This window comes from Phacochoerus africanus, chromosome 15 (assembly GCF_016906955.1).
Source record: "Phacochoerus africanus isolate WHEZ1 chromosome 15, ROS_Pafr_v1, whole genome shotgun sequence".
Taxonomy (NCBI): domain Eukaryota; kingdom Metazoa; phylum Chordata; class Mammalia; order Artiodactyla; family Suidae; genus Phacochoerus; species Phacochoerus africanus.
The window spans coordinates 80,069,952-80,081,834 of record NC_062558.1 but is presented as its reverse complement, the minus strand read 5'-3'; the positions used below and the strand labels follow the sequence as shown (position 1 = coordinate 80,081,834).

Here is an 11,883-nt window from a genome sequence, read left to right as displayed (position 1 = left end):
AACATGCCACAGTCAACCCCTATTTTCCCAGGATATCCTCCAAGAACTGCAGTCAGGTCCAACCCAGAGTCCTCTGGAGTCTCTGCTTTCCTCTGGGACCCAGTGCACATGAAAGCCTGTGTGCACCTTTCAAGAACAGGGTCTCCATCTCCCCCAGTCCTATGGAGCTTCTGCACACAAGCCCCCACTGGCCCTCAATACCACATGCTCTGGGGGCTTTCTCTCAATGCCATATCCCCAGGCATGGGAACCCAGTGTGGGGCTTAGAACTTTCACTCCTGTGAGTGAGTCTCTGTGATACATTTACTTTCCAGTCTGTGGGCTGCCCACCTGGATGATATGGGGTTGCTTATATCACATAACTGCCCCTTCTACCATCTTGATGTGGTGTCCTCTTTGCCTTCAGGAGTAGGATATCATTTTTGAAAGTTTCCAGTCCATTTGGTTGAAGGTTGTTCAGCATTTGGTTGTAATTTTGTTGTTTTTATGAGAAAAGGCGAGTTCCAGTCCTTCTATTCCACCATCTTAATCCTGTCCCTATGGTCCTTTTTAAACACCTGGACTGATGGTCGAGAATGTCTGGAAGCAGAGGGGTAGAAGTGGCCTGCCTGGGACAGGGCCACCCCAAATCCCAACCCAAAATAAGTGCACCAACATGATAAGGGGAGAACAGGAGCAGCCAACAACAGTGGTTCATCCTTATCCCACTGAGGGTTCCATCTATATTTTTCTTCATACAGCTCCTGTACATGTTTTTTATTTATAAATATTTCCTTTTAAAGTGCTATTTTAATTATATTAATTTTTTAATTCCAATTTTTTTGCTTATATAAAGCAAAACTACTTTTGTATACTGACCATGCATCCTGTAACTTGTCTATACTCATTTATTTTATTTTTACTTTATTTTTTTCTTTAGGATGCACCCATGGGATAGAAAGTTTCTAGGATAGGGATCCAATTGCAGCTGCAGTGGCTGGGCAATGCCACAGCAACACAGGATCTGTGCTATGTCTGTGACCTACACCAGAGCTCATGCCAATGCCTGATCCTTAACCCATTGAGTAAAGCCAGGGATTGAACCTATATCCTCATGGATACTAGTTGGGTTCGCAACCTGCTGAGCCAAAATGTAACTCCCTATGCTCACTTATTAACTCCAAGAGTTTTTTTTTTTTTTTGGTCTTTTGTTGTTGTTATTGTTGTTGTTGCTATTTCTTGGGTCGCTCCTGTGGCATATGGAGGTTCCCAGGCTAGGGGTTGAATGGGAGCTGTAGCCACCAGCCTACGCCAGAGCCACAGCAACGCGGGATCTGAGCCACGTCTGCAACCTACACCACAGCTCATGGCAACGCCGGATTGTTAACCCACTGAGCAAGGGCAGGGACCAAACCTGCAACCTCATGGTTCCTAGTCGGATTCGTTAACCACTGCGCCATGACGGGAACTCCCTAAGAGTTTGTTTTTTATATTGAGTTTTTCTACATAGACATGTCATCTGTGAATCAAGATAGTTTTGTTCCTTTCCAAGCTGTATAACTATTTATTTCTTCCTATTGCAACAGCTATGATTTCCATTTTAATGTTGAATACACACACACACACACACACACACATTTACTAAGAGTAGGCATGTGTGATTTGTTCTAAAACTTGGGAAGAAAGTGTTCACTGTCTTATACTATTAACAATAGTGGTTCTTTAATATATCCTTTACTGATTAAGGAACTTTCCCTTCATTCTGTTTTTTTTTTTTAATTCTAAAGGGGAATTGAATTTTTTAAATTTCTACATCTGTAGATGAAGAAAATATAATTTTTATTAGTCTGGTAACAGTGAATTATATTGATTGATTTATGAGCTCAATCCACCCTTGGCTTTTTGGGAGGAATACCACTGAGTAGCATTATATTATCCTTTTCATATGTTGCTAAAGTCAATTTACTCATATTTTGTTAAATCTTTTTGTCTGTGTTTTTGATATACAATGGCCTATAGTTTCCTTTCTTGTAGTGTCTTTACCAGGTTTTCTTACTAGGGTGATGCTGGCTTCATAAAATGAGCCACAATGTGTTCTCTTTTCTCTCATAAAGAAAAATTTGGGGAGATATCATGGTGAATTGGTATTTTTCTGTAATAGTAGGATTCACTAGTAAAACCACATGGACCTGGTCATATCATTTTTGGAAGGTTGTAAATGATGGAATAGTTATGGTACTATTCAAATGGTCTATTTCTCCTTAAGTGAGATATGGTAAATTTAAAAATTTAAGACATTAGTCCCTTTCATCTAAGTTATCAAATTTGTTGGCATAGATTTATTCATAATACTTCTTTTTCATCCTTTTAGTGGGAGTATCAATAATGACCCCTCATTCATTCCTGATATTTGTGATTTGTATCTTCTTTTTCAGATTTAGCCAGTCTAGAGGCTTATCAGTTTTTATTCATCTTTTCAAAGAAGCACCTTTCGGTTTCATCATTTATTTTCTCTGTGTTTTCCTGGTTTAACTCTTGGTGATTCCTCCTCTAGTTTTTATAATTTCCTTCCTCTGCTTGCTTTAGGTTCTATTTGCTTTTCTTACTGTAGTGTTCTTATGTGGATAGTTAGCTTACCAACTTTAAATCTTTCTTCTTTTCCAATATATGGACTTAATGCCATAAATCTCCCTCTAAGTTTTGACATTATATTTTCATTTACTTTGAAGTATTTTAAAATTTCTTTGAAACTTATTTGACTTAGTGATTATTTAGAAATATGATAATTTAGAAATGTGTTGTGATTATTTAGATATATGTTGTTTAATAGCCAAATATTAGGTCATTTCCAGCTATCTTTCCATTATTAATTTCTAGTTGAATTCTGTGATAATCTGAGAACATTTTTTTGCATTTTTTCTATTATTTTAAAACTGTTTAGCCATATGTTATGGTATAGTATGTAATATTTTGGTGACTATTCTGTATGAGTTTGAGAAGAATGTGTATTCTACTGTTCTTTGATGCAGTATTCTATTTACATCAATTTGATTTATAGTGCCATTCAAGTCACTTATGTTTTATTGATTTTTGGCCTGCCTAGTCTGTCAGTTACTGACAGTGTTTTGTTGAAATCTCCAAATATAATAGTGGACTAATGTATTCACCTTTCCATTCTATTAATTATTGCCTTGTGTATTTTGATGCTATCTTGTTAGGTACTTACATGTTTATGATTTTTGTGTTCTTGGAGAACTGTCCTCCATCATTATATAACATTCTTCTTTATCCCTGATAATATTTCCTCTTATGAAGTCTGCTTTATCTGAAATTAAATAGTTACTCCAGCTTAGTTTTAATAATGTTAGCATGTTATTTCATTTACCATTCCTTTACTTTAGCCAGGGCCTTTATATTTAAAGTGGCTTTCTTATAGAGACACATAATTATTTTTCTCTTTCTGGTCTGATAATCATGGACTTAAATTGTTGTGTTTAGACCACTTATATTTAAAGTAATTATTGATAGAGTTGGATTAAAATCTGCCATTGCTGTAACTATTTTCTAAACATCACATATGTTCTTTGCATCTTTTCACGTCCTATTTCTCTATATTCCTTGGTTTTAATTGAGCATTTTATATGATTTTCTTTTATCAAATCTTGATATATCATTTCCATGTCCTTTTAATATGTTTTTACTGATTTACTTAGGATTCAACAATGCATAAATTAAAAAAATCTGAATCAACTTTCAAATAACACTATACCACATCATGTATAGTGCAGAGACCTTATAACAGAGTATTCCTAATTCCTCCAACCGTCCCTTGTAAACTTTTGGTAAGACATTTCACTTACCCATATGCTATAGTTACCAATAAATTGGTACTTTATTGCTTTGAACATAAACTTGTCTTTTAGATGAATAGAGTAAAATAATTTTTATTTTATATCTGATTATAGTTGACTTACAAGATTGTGCTAGTTTTAGTTATATAGCAAAGTGATTCAGTTATATATACATATGTATCAGTTCTTTTTCAGATTCTTTTTCCATATAGGTTATCATAGACTATTAAGCAGAGTTCCCTGTACTATACAGTAGGTCCTGTTGATTATTTTTATATAGTAGTGTGTATCTGTTAATCCCCAAATCCTAACTTATCCATCCCTCCTTTACCCCACTGGTAAATGTAAGTTTGTTTTCAAAGTCTGTATATATATTTCTGTAAGTTCATTTGTATCATTTTTAGATACCACATGTAAGTGATATCATAAAATATTTGTCTTTCCCTGTCTGACTTTCTTCTCTTAGTATGACAATCTCTAGGTCCATTCATGTTGCTACAAATGGCATCATTTCATTCTTTTTAATGGCTGAGTAATATTCCATTGTATATATGTACTATATCTTCTTTATCTATTCCTCTGTCGATGAACATTAGGTTGCTTCCATGTCTTGGCTATTCTAAATAGTGTTGCTATGAACATTGTAGTTAACGTATCTTTTCAAATTGTGGTTTTCTCCAAATAGATGCTGAGGAATGGAACTGCTGAATGATGTGGTAACTCTATTTTCAGGTTTTTAAGAAAGCTCTATACTGTTTTCCATAGCAATTGTAACATTTACTTTCTCACCAACAGCATAGGAGGGTTCCCTATTCTATGCACCTCTCCAGCATTTTTTGTTTGCAGACTTTTTGATTATGGCCATTCTGACTTGTGTGAAGCTATACCTCATAGTTTTGCATTTCTTTAATAATTAGCTATTATGAGCACCTTTTCATGTTTTTTGGCCATTTGTATGTCTTCTTTGGAGAAATGTCTATTTAGATGTTCTGCTCATTTTTTATTGGGTTGTTTGAAAATTATAGGTATTAATCTCTTGCTGGTCCCTTCATTTGAAAATATTTTCTATGGAAATTCATTCTATGGATTGTCTTTTCATGCTGTATATCATTTCCTTTGCTATGTAAAAACTTTCAAGTTTAATTAGATCCCATTTATTTATTTTTGTTTTATTTTCATTACTCTAGGAGGAGAATCAAAAAAGATGTTGCCGTGATTTATGTCAGAGTGTCCTGCCTATGTTTTCCTCCAAGAGTTTTATAGTATCTAGTCTTACATTTAGGTATATAATCAATTTTGACTTTATGTGTATGATATTAGAGAGTATATTCTAATTTCATTACATGTAGCTGACCAATTTTCCCAGCACCATTTATTAAAAAGACAATTTTTTTCCATTGTATATTCTTGCCTCCTTTGTCATAGATTAGTTGACCATAGGTTTATTTCTGGGCTTTCTAACCTGTTCCATTGATATACATGTCTGTTTTTGTGCCAGTACCATCCAGTTTTCATTACTGTAGGTTTGTAGCTTAGTCTGAGGTCAGCGAGCTTGATTCCTCCAGCTTCGTTTTTCTTTCTCATGATTGCTTTGACTATTTGGGTTCTTTTATGTTTCCATACAAATTTTATTTTTTTTTGTTCTAGTTCTGTGAAAAATGCCATTGGTAACTTAATAGGGATTGATTTGAATCTGTAGTTTGACCTGGGTAGTATAGTCATTTTAAAAATATTGGTTCTTCCTAATCAAGAATATGGTATGTCTTTCCATCTCAGTTTCTTTCATCCATGTCTATTAGTTTTTGGAGTACAGGTCTTTTGCTTCCTTAGGTAGGTTTACTCCTAGGTGTTTTAGTCTTTGTGATGGTAAATGCAATTGTTTCCTTAATTTCTTTGTGATATTTCATTGTTAGTGTATAGAATGGAATAGATTTCTTTGTATTAATTCTGTATCGTGCAACTTTAGTGAATTCATTGATGAGCTCTAGTAGTTTTCCAGTAGCATTTACAGATTCAAAATAACCTGTATAGCCAAAGCAATTCTGAGAAAGAAAAATAAGTTTGTGTGTTGTCCACCAGGGCTATGAGATTTAATTATGTCATGCAACTGCTCCTCCTACCATCTTACTGTATCTTCTTTGTCTTTGAATGTAAAATACCTTGTTTTTGGTAGGTTCCACTCATCTTTGTTAGTGGTTCTTCAGCTATTGTGATTTTCATGTTTTTATGAGAGTAGTTGAGCTCAAGTCCTACTTCTCCATCTTGTTGCTTGTGTGGATTCTGATGAGTTTTCTGTGTTATTAGCCTTGTTCCTACATTAGAAAGGGTTTTTTTTCCCATCTTTAGTTTATTTCAAGATTTTCTCCAGTTGAATATAATACACTTGGATGTGGTTGTTTGGATATTTTCTCTTCTTACATGGTATTCTTTGAGCTTCTGAAAACTGGTGTAGTATCTGTCAATAATTTTTGTAGTATTGCAGCAATTATTACTTCAAACATTTCTTCTTCTTTTCCTTCTATTTCAGGTACTTCAATTATGTATATTATACATAGTATATATGATCATATATTATGCACACATATGCATAATATATATATTTTTCCCTCAACAGTTCTTAGGTTTTCTTCTGTTATTTTTTATCTTTGTGTTTCAATTGGGAAATTTTTATTGATCTATCTTGAAATTTATTGATTCTTTTCTTGACTATGTCAGGTGTACTTGGTGAGCTTGCTGAAGGCATTTAAAAATTTTTTTTTGATTTCTAATATTTTCTTTTGGATTTTAATTTCCACAACTCTTCTGACATTACCCACTTAAAAGCATGCAAGATTAAGATGCTTTGAATGGTAAGCATATTAATCATGTTTATTTAAAATGCCTTATCTGTTAATTCACTTAATCTGAATGTGGCTATGATGAGTGTATTATGGCCCCAAACTGTGTCTTTTCTTGCCTTTGGTGTGCCTTTTTTTTTAATTTTTTTTTTTGTCTTTTTGCTATCTCTTGGGCCGCTCCCACAGCATGTGGAGATTCCCAGGCTAGGGGTCCAATCGGAGCTGTAGCCACCAGCCTACGCCAGAGCCACAGCAACGCGGGATCTGAGCCACGTCTGCAACCTACACCACAGCTCATGGCAACGCCGGATTGTTAACCCACTGAGCAAGGGCAGGGACCGAACCCGCAACCTCATGGTTCCTAGTCGGATTCGTTAACCACTGTGCCACGACGGAACTCCGTGCCTTTTTTTTTTTTAAATTAAAAGTTGACGTATCAATACTTGCTATTGAGGTAAATAGACCTTTTGGGGCAGAATTTAGGGTAATCTGGTTATAAATTGGGCTGCATTTAATGGTTGCTGTAGCTATAGATAGTAGAGAGTCCAAATTCCTCTAATGTCATTACTTTTCTTTCCTCTCTTGGTTTTAAGCCTTCTCCTTGCACAACATCTCTGGTGGTGGGGGTCAGTATTTTATAGCTTTTCAGTGTTGTCTCTGCTATACTGAAGGTTTGCTTGTTGGGTTTGAGGAGGGAAGAAATCTCAGTCTTTTAGTGGAGCCCTGTCACAGGCTGTGGCCTTCACAACTGTTTGTGTTCCTTTTCAAGGGATATAGCTCCCTCCATTTTCCCTGTGCCAAATTCCCAATATAGTTCCTCAAAGCTCTGTCTCCTGTTAACTTTTTCTTTCCCTCTTAGGTGAAATACAAATGTAGAAGGGACTACAAGGGGAGGAAAATAAGTTTCAGTATTTCTCTATGACAAATTATTTCCCCTTAGAGATAAAATAAGCCCTCATTACCTTGCCGCTTTCCCTTTTACCTTGTGAGAGCCACTGGAGGTTTTTCATGGATCCATACTGTGCAAAGCTGTGGGTTTCCTGGAAGGAAGGCCCAAGAAAGTTAAGGTCTCACCTTTGAAGGCCCTAGGAATTTGTCATGGTCAAGCTAGTTAGCAGTCAGCTTATAGCAGTTTGTCACAATTACTAGCACAGGAAGTGCTTCAACAACTTAGGGCTTCCAGTGGCTTCGGTTCCAGGGAAGCACATTTCCAGTGCTGTATCTCTCTAGATTTTGGAGGGGCAGTTTGCCAGTGACCTGAGTTCTTTGGTAGGTTCAAGAATGGTTGATGATTTTCACTTTTCCTGGCTTTTTCTTGAAATGGCAACAGTAATAACTTGCAAACACTTCACAGGGTGGAGCTGAAATGGATAAACCCATGTCTATCAACTTTAATGGGAAAATTAGATGTGCACCATTTCAAGCCTAGAGACCTGCATAATTTGGACACATGGATATGTTTGTATATTGAAATTGAACAGTTGAACAACTCTATATGAGATATAAGCAATAACTTAAAAATCAATGGATGCATAATGTAATACAGGTTTGTTGTATTCCCCCCGGAATGAAGAGAAAATTTCAGAGTAGGTTCTGTTTGGTGGAGAAGAAGAGCACAGGCTCACTCTTTGGAAGGTGCATTCATCATTCTGCACCTCCTTCTTACTTAACATTTACCTCATAGTCAAACTCTAATAAATAAAATGAAAGAACAGAAAAACATCAATCTAAGAAAATAAAGGTTAAGCCCAAAAGCACATTGAAACATATGGAAAAAGTGCACAGGCTGAAGAAGCAGCTCTTCTTTATCCTTCTCACTTGGCATAAATTCACAAATAAAAATGTTTTGGTTCATTGAACTATGACTTGAATTTTAAATCTGTTCCATATGATATTCTCTGACTAGAAGGTGTGTCTAGTAAGTTGGTGAATGTATCTTTGCTTGAAAATGTGTAACATCTTAGAAGGAATTTAGTGTGTTTTTAGGCAATAAGTCATATACCAAAAAAAGAAAAAGGAGTTATATCCAAAAAATGATATAGTTTTGTAAGAGCTATATGGAAAAACATCATTAACTAAGCAGTCCTTATATGAGATAATGCTGTAATTCATTATAGTTTCTATTTCATTTAATGTCTAGAATCAGTTAATTAGTAACTGTATTTCCTCCAGAGCAATGCAAAATTTTTGCATGCTTTTATTTTCCTCAGATTCACCAATGCCCATGTGGAAAATGCCTGGAATATTCATATTATTAAGATTCTTTTCATAATAAATACTTATTTAGATCTAGCAACAAGTAGTTCTCATTTGTTATATTCACACATACCCTGCTTCTTTCTGGATTAATTTCTTTCCTGATATAAGTCATTCTCTAATAAGTAGCTATTTTCAGACACAGCCTATAAACTATGGATTAACTTACTCTTAATGGAGAATATGTGTAGGTACAGAAGTTCTAGAATGAAAGCATTTCCCACTTCGCTTGCAAGTGTTCCACTGTCTTATTGTTTCCCATATTGTTGATAGCAAAACTAGTGAAACTTGAATTTTTGAAATAGGTTCTAAGGCAAAGATATGAGAATAAATAGATTTTCTCTTTACTGAAGCCATTGCTTTCAATTTAAGGATAGATATATGTCTGTGTTTAGTTGTCAGTAATTACCAGTTATGATTTGGAATATAGCTTTTCATTAATTCTATACCTTTCTCCAAAATATCTATTACATATTATGTTGGAACATCTGTTCTCTCCATATCAAAGTCTAAGCATATTTAACATTGGATTATTTGTTTTTTATACTGAAATATTTGAAGTTCTTTATCAGATAAGTGATTATAAATATTTCTCCCAATCTGTGGCCTATCTCTTCATTGTTAACAGTATCTTTCAAAGAGCATAACTCTTTAATTTAGATGAAGTCCAATTTATTATTTTTATGCCTCCTCTTTTTAATAAGAAAGCTTTTCTCCTATATTTTCTTACAGAAATTTTATAGTTTTAGGTATTATATTTAGGTCCAGAGTTTGAGTTAATTTTGTACATATTGCAATATGTGAATTTATTTTTTTCAGAATCATTTGTTGAAAGGGCTATTCTCCATTAAATAATTTCTTCTTTTTTGTTGAATGTCAACTACCCATATCTGTGGGGATCTATTACTTTTTTCTCTATGCTGTCTGTTCATCTAACTTGACTCAGTCACAGCTTTTTCATTATTGTAGCTTTATAATCTTGAAGTCAGAAAGTATAATCCTTCCAACTTTTCAAACGTTTCTAAAGCTGTTTTGGCATTTCTAGATCACTTACATTTCCATATGAATTTTAGAAATAGCTTTTCAATATCTACCAAAACGTTTGATCAAAACTGCATTGAACCTGTAGTACACTTTGGCAAGAACTGATATCTAAAAGATTGTGACTCTCCAGATCCATGGATATATTCCTCCAATTATGTCTTTTTCAATTTCTCTCAGTAGGAAGGAAAATTCCTCAATATGACGAAAAACCTACAGCTGACATCATCCATAAAGCTGATGCTTTATGTCTCTTGATAGGAAACAAGAGAGAATGTCTGCCCTCACCAACTCTACTTAATGTGGTGTAGGAGATCTTAACTAGGACAATAGGGCAAGAAAAGAAGTAAAATGAACAGATTTAAAAGGAATAAAGAAAAATATACTTAGTTGCAGACAACATGGTCATCTAAGAAAATCCAAGGTATCCACTAAAACTGTGCAAACTATAAGGTAGAATGACAGAGTGTTAACATATGAAACTGATTGTATTTCTATACACTAAATACACTACACAGATAAGTATAATTTGTATAAGAGGTGTGTGTTGAAAACGCCAAACTATTACTGACAATTATAGTGTTCATACAATCTAGAGGGTGAAAGTGTTATAATTCCAAAATTTACAAAATTATTCTAGAGATTCAATGAAATCTCAATTAAAATCCATGCAGGATTTTTAAAGAGGCTGATGATTTATTCTAAAGAGTTTATGGAAATGCCAAGGCCAAAAAGTCAAGGCTATTTTGAAAGTGTAGAGTATGAAAATAGGTAGCACAACTTACCATTAAGCTATAACAATTAATACAACATGATAGACATGTAGTTTAACAGACTAGAATAAACAGTCCAGAAATAGTATTGCATCTCTATGGTTAATTGATTTTGAACAAATCTGCCGGGTAATTAAATGGGAGAAAGAAAATTCTTTTCAACAAATGGTGCAGAAACAATTGGATCTTATGTAGAAAAAATGCACCTCAACCCTAATCTCACACCATATACAGTAAATAACACATCATTGGATCATAGATCTAAAACTAATGACTAAAACTACATGATTTCTAAAAAAAATTAACAAAGAAAATCTTTTTGACTTTGATTTAAGCAAAGCTTTCTTGATAGAACACAAAATAGCATGAATCACTGGAAGAAAAAAAATGGTCATTTTGTCAAATTTTAAGAAATACAAGAATAAAATACCTAAGAATAAACTTACCTAAAGAGTATCCAGAAACTGTAAGACAGTGATGAAATGGAGGAATTGATGAAACTGAAGACAAAACAAATGGAAAGCTATATTGTGTTTTTGGATTGGAAGAATCATATAAAATGATCATATCACCCAAGGCAATCTACAAATTAAATACAATCCATATCAAATTACCAGTGACGTTTTTTACAAAACTAGAACAAAAATTCTTTTAAATTGTATGTAAACACAAAGATCATGAATAACAGAAAGAATCTTGAGGAAGAAAAGTACAGCTGGAGAAATCAGGCTCCCTGATTTCATACTATATTACAAAGCTGCAGTCATCAAAACATTATGGTACTGGCACAAAAACAGAAATATAGATCAATGGAATAGGATAGGAAACCCAGAAATAAACTTATAGTCAATTAATCTACAAAGGATGTTTTAGAATATAAAACGGAGAAAAGACAGTCTTTTCAATGTAGTGCTGGGAACACTGCTCAGTTTACATGTAAAAAATGTAATTAGAACATTCTCTAACAAACATATAGAAATAAACTCAAAATTGATTAAAGACCTAAATGTAAGGCCAGGTACTATAAAACTCCTGGAGGAAAACATAGGAAGAACACTCTGACATAAATTGCAGCAATATGTTTCTTTGGATTCATTTCCTAGAGTAATGGATATAAAAACAAAAACATACAAATAGGACCTAATC

At 34.1% G+C, this 11,883-nt stretch overlaps 1 long non-coding RNA gene across 2 annotated transcripts in view; it reads right to left on the bottom strand.

Moving 5' to 3' along the window:
* Positions 1-7,634: 7,634 nt before the first annotated feature.
* LOC125116416 (uncharacterized) overlaps positions 7,635-11,883 on the bottom strand; it is a 76,020-nt gene continuing 71,771 nt past the window's right edge. For both annotated transcript variants that reach the window (XR_007132318.1, XR_007132319.1), the window contains 2 exons: positions 11,184-11,237; positions 7,635-7,707 (listed from right to left, as the gene is read on the bottom strand). This is a non-coding gene — a long non-coding RNA (uncharacterized LOC125116416). The remainder of the gene's footprint in view (positions 7,708-11,183; positions 11,238-11,883) is intronic.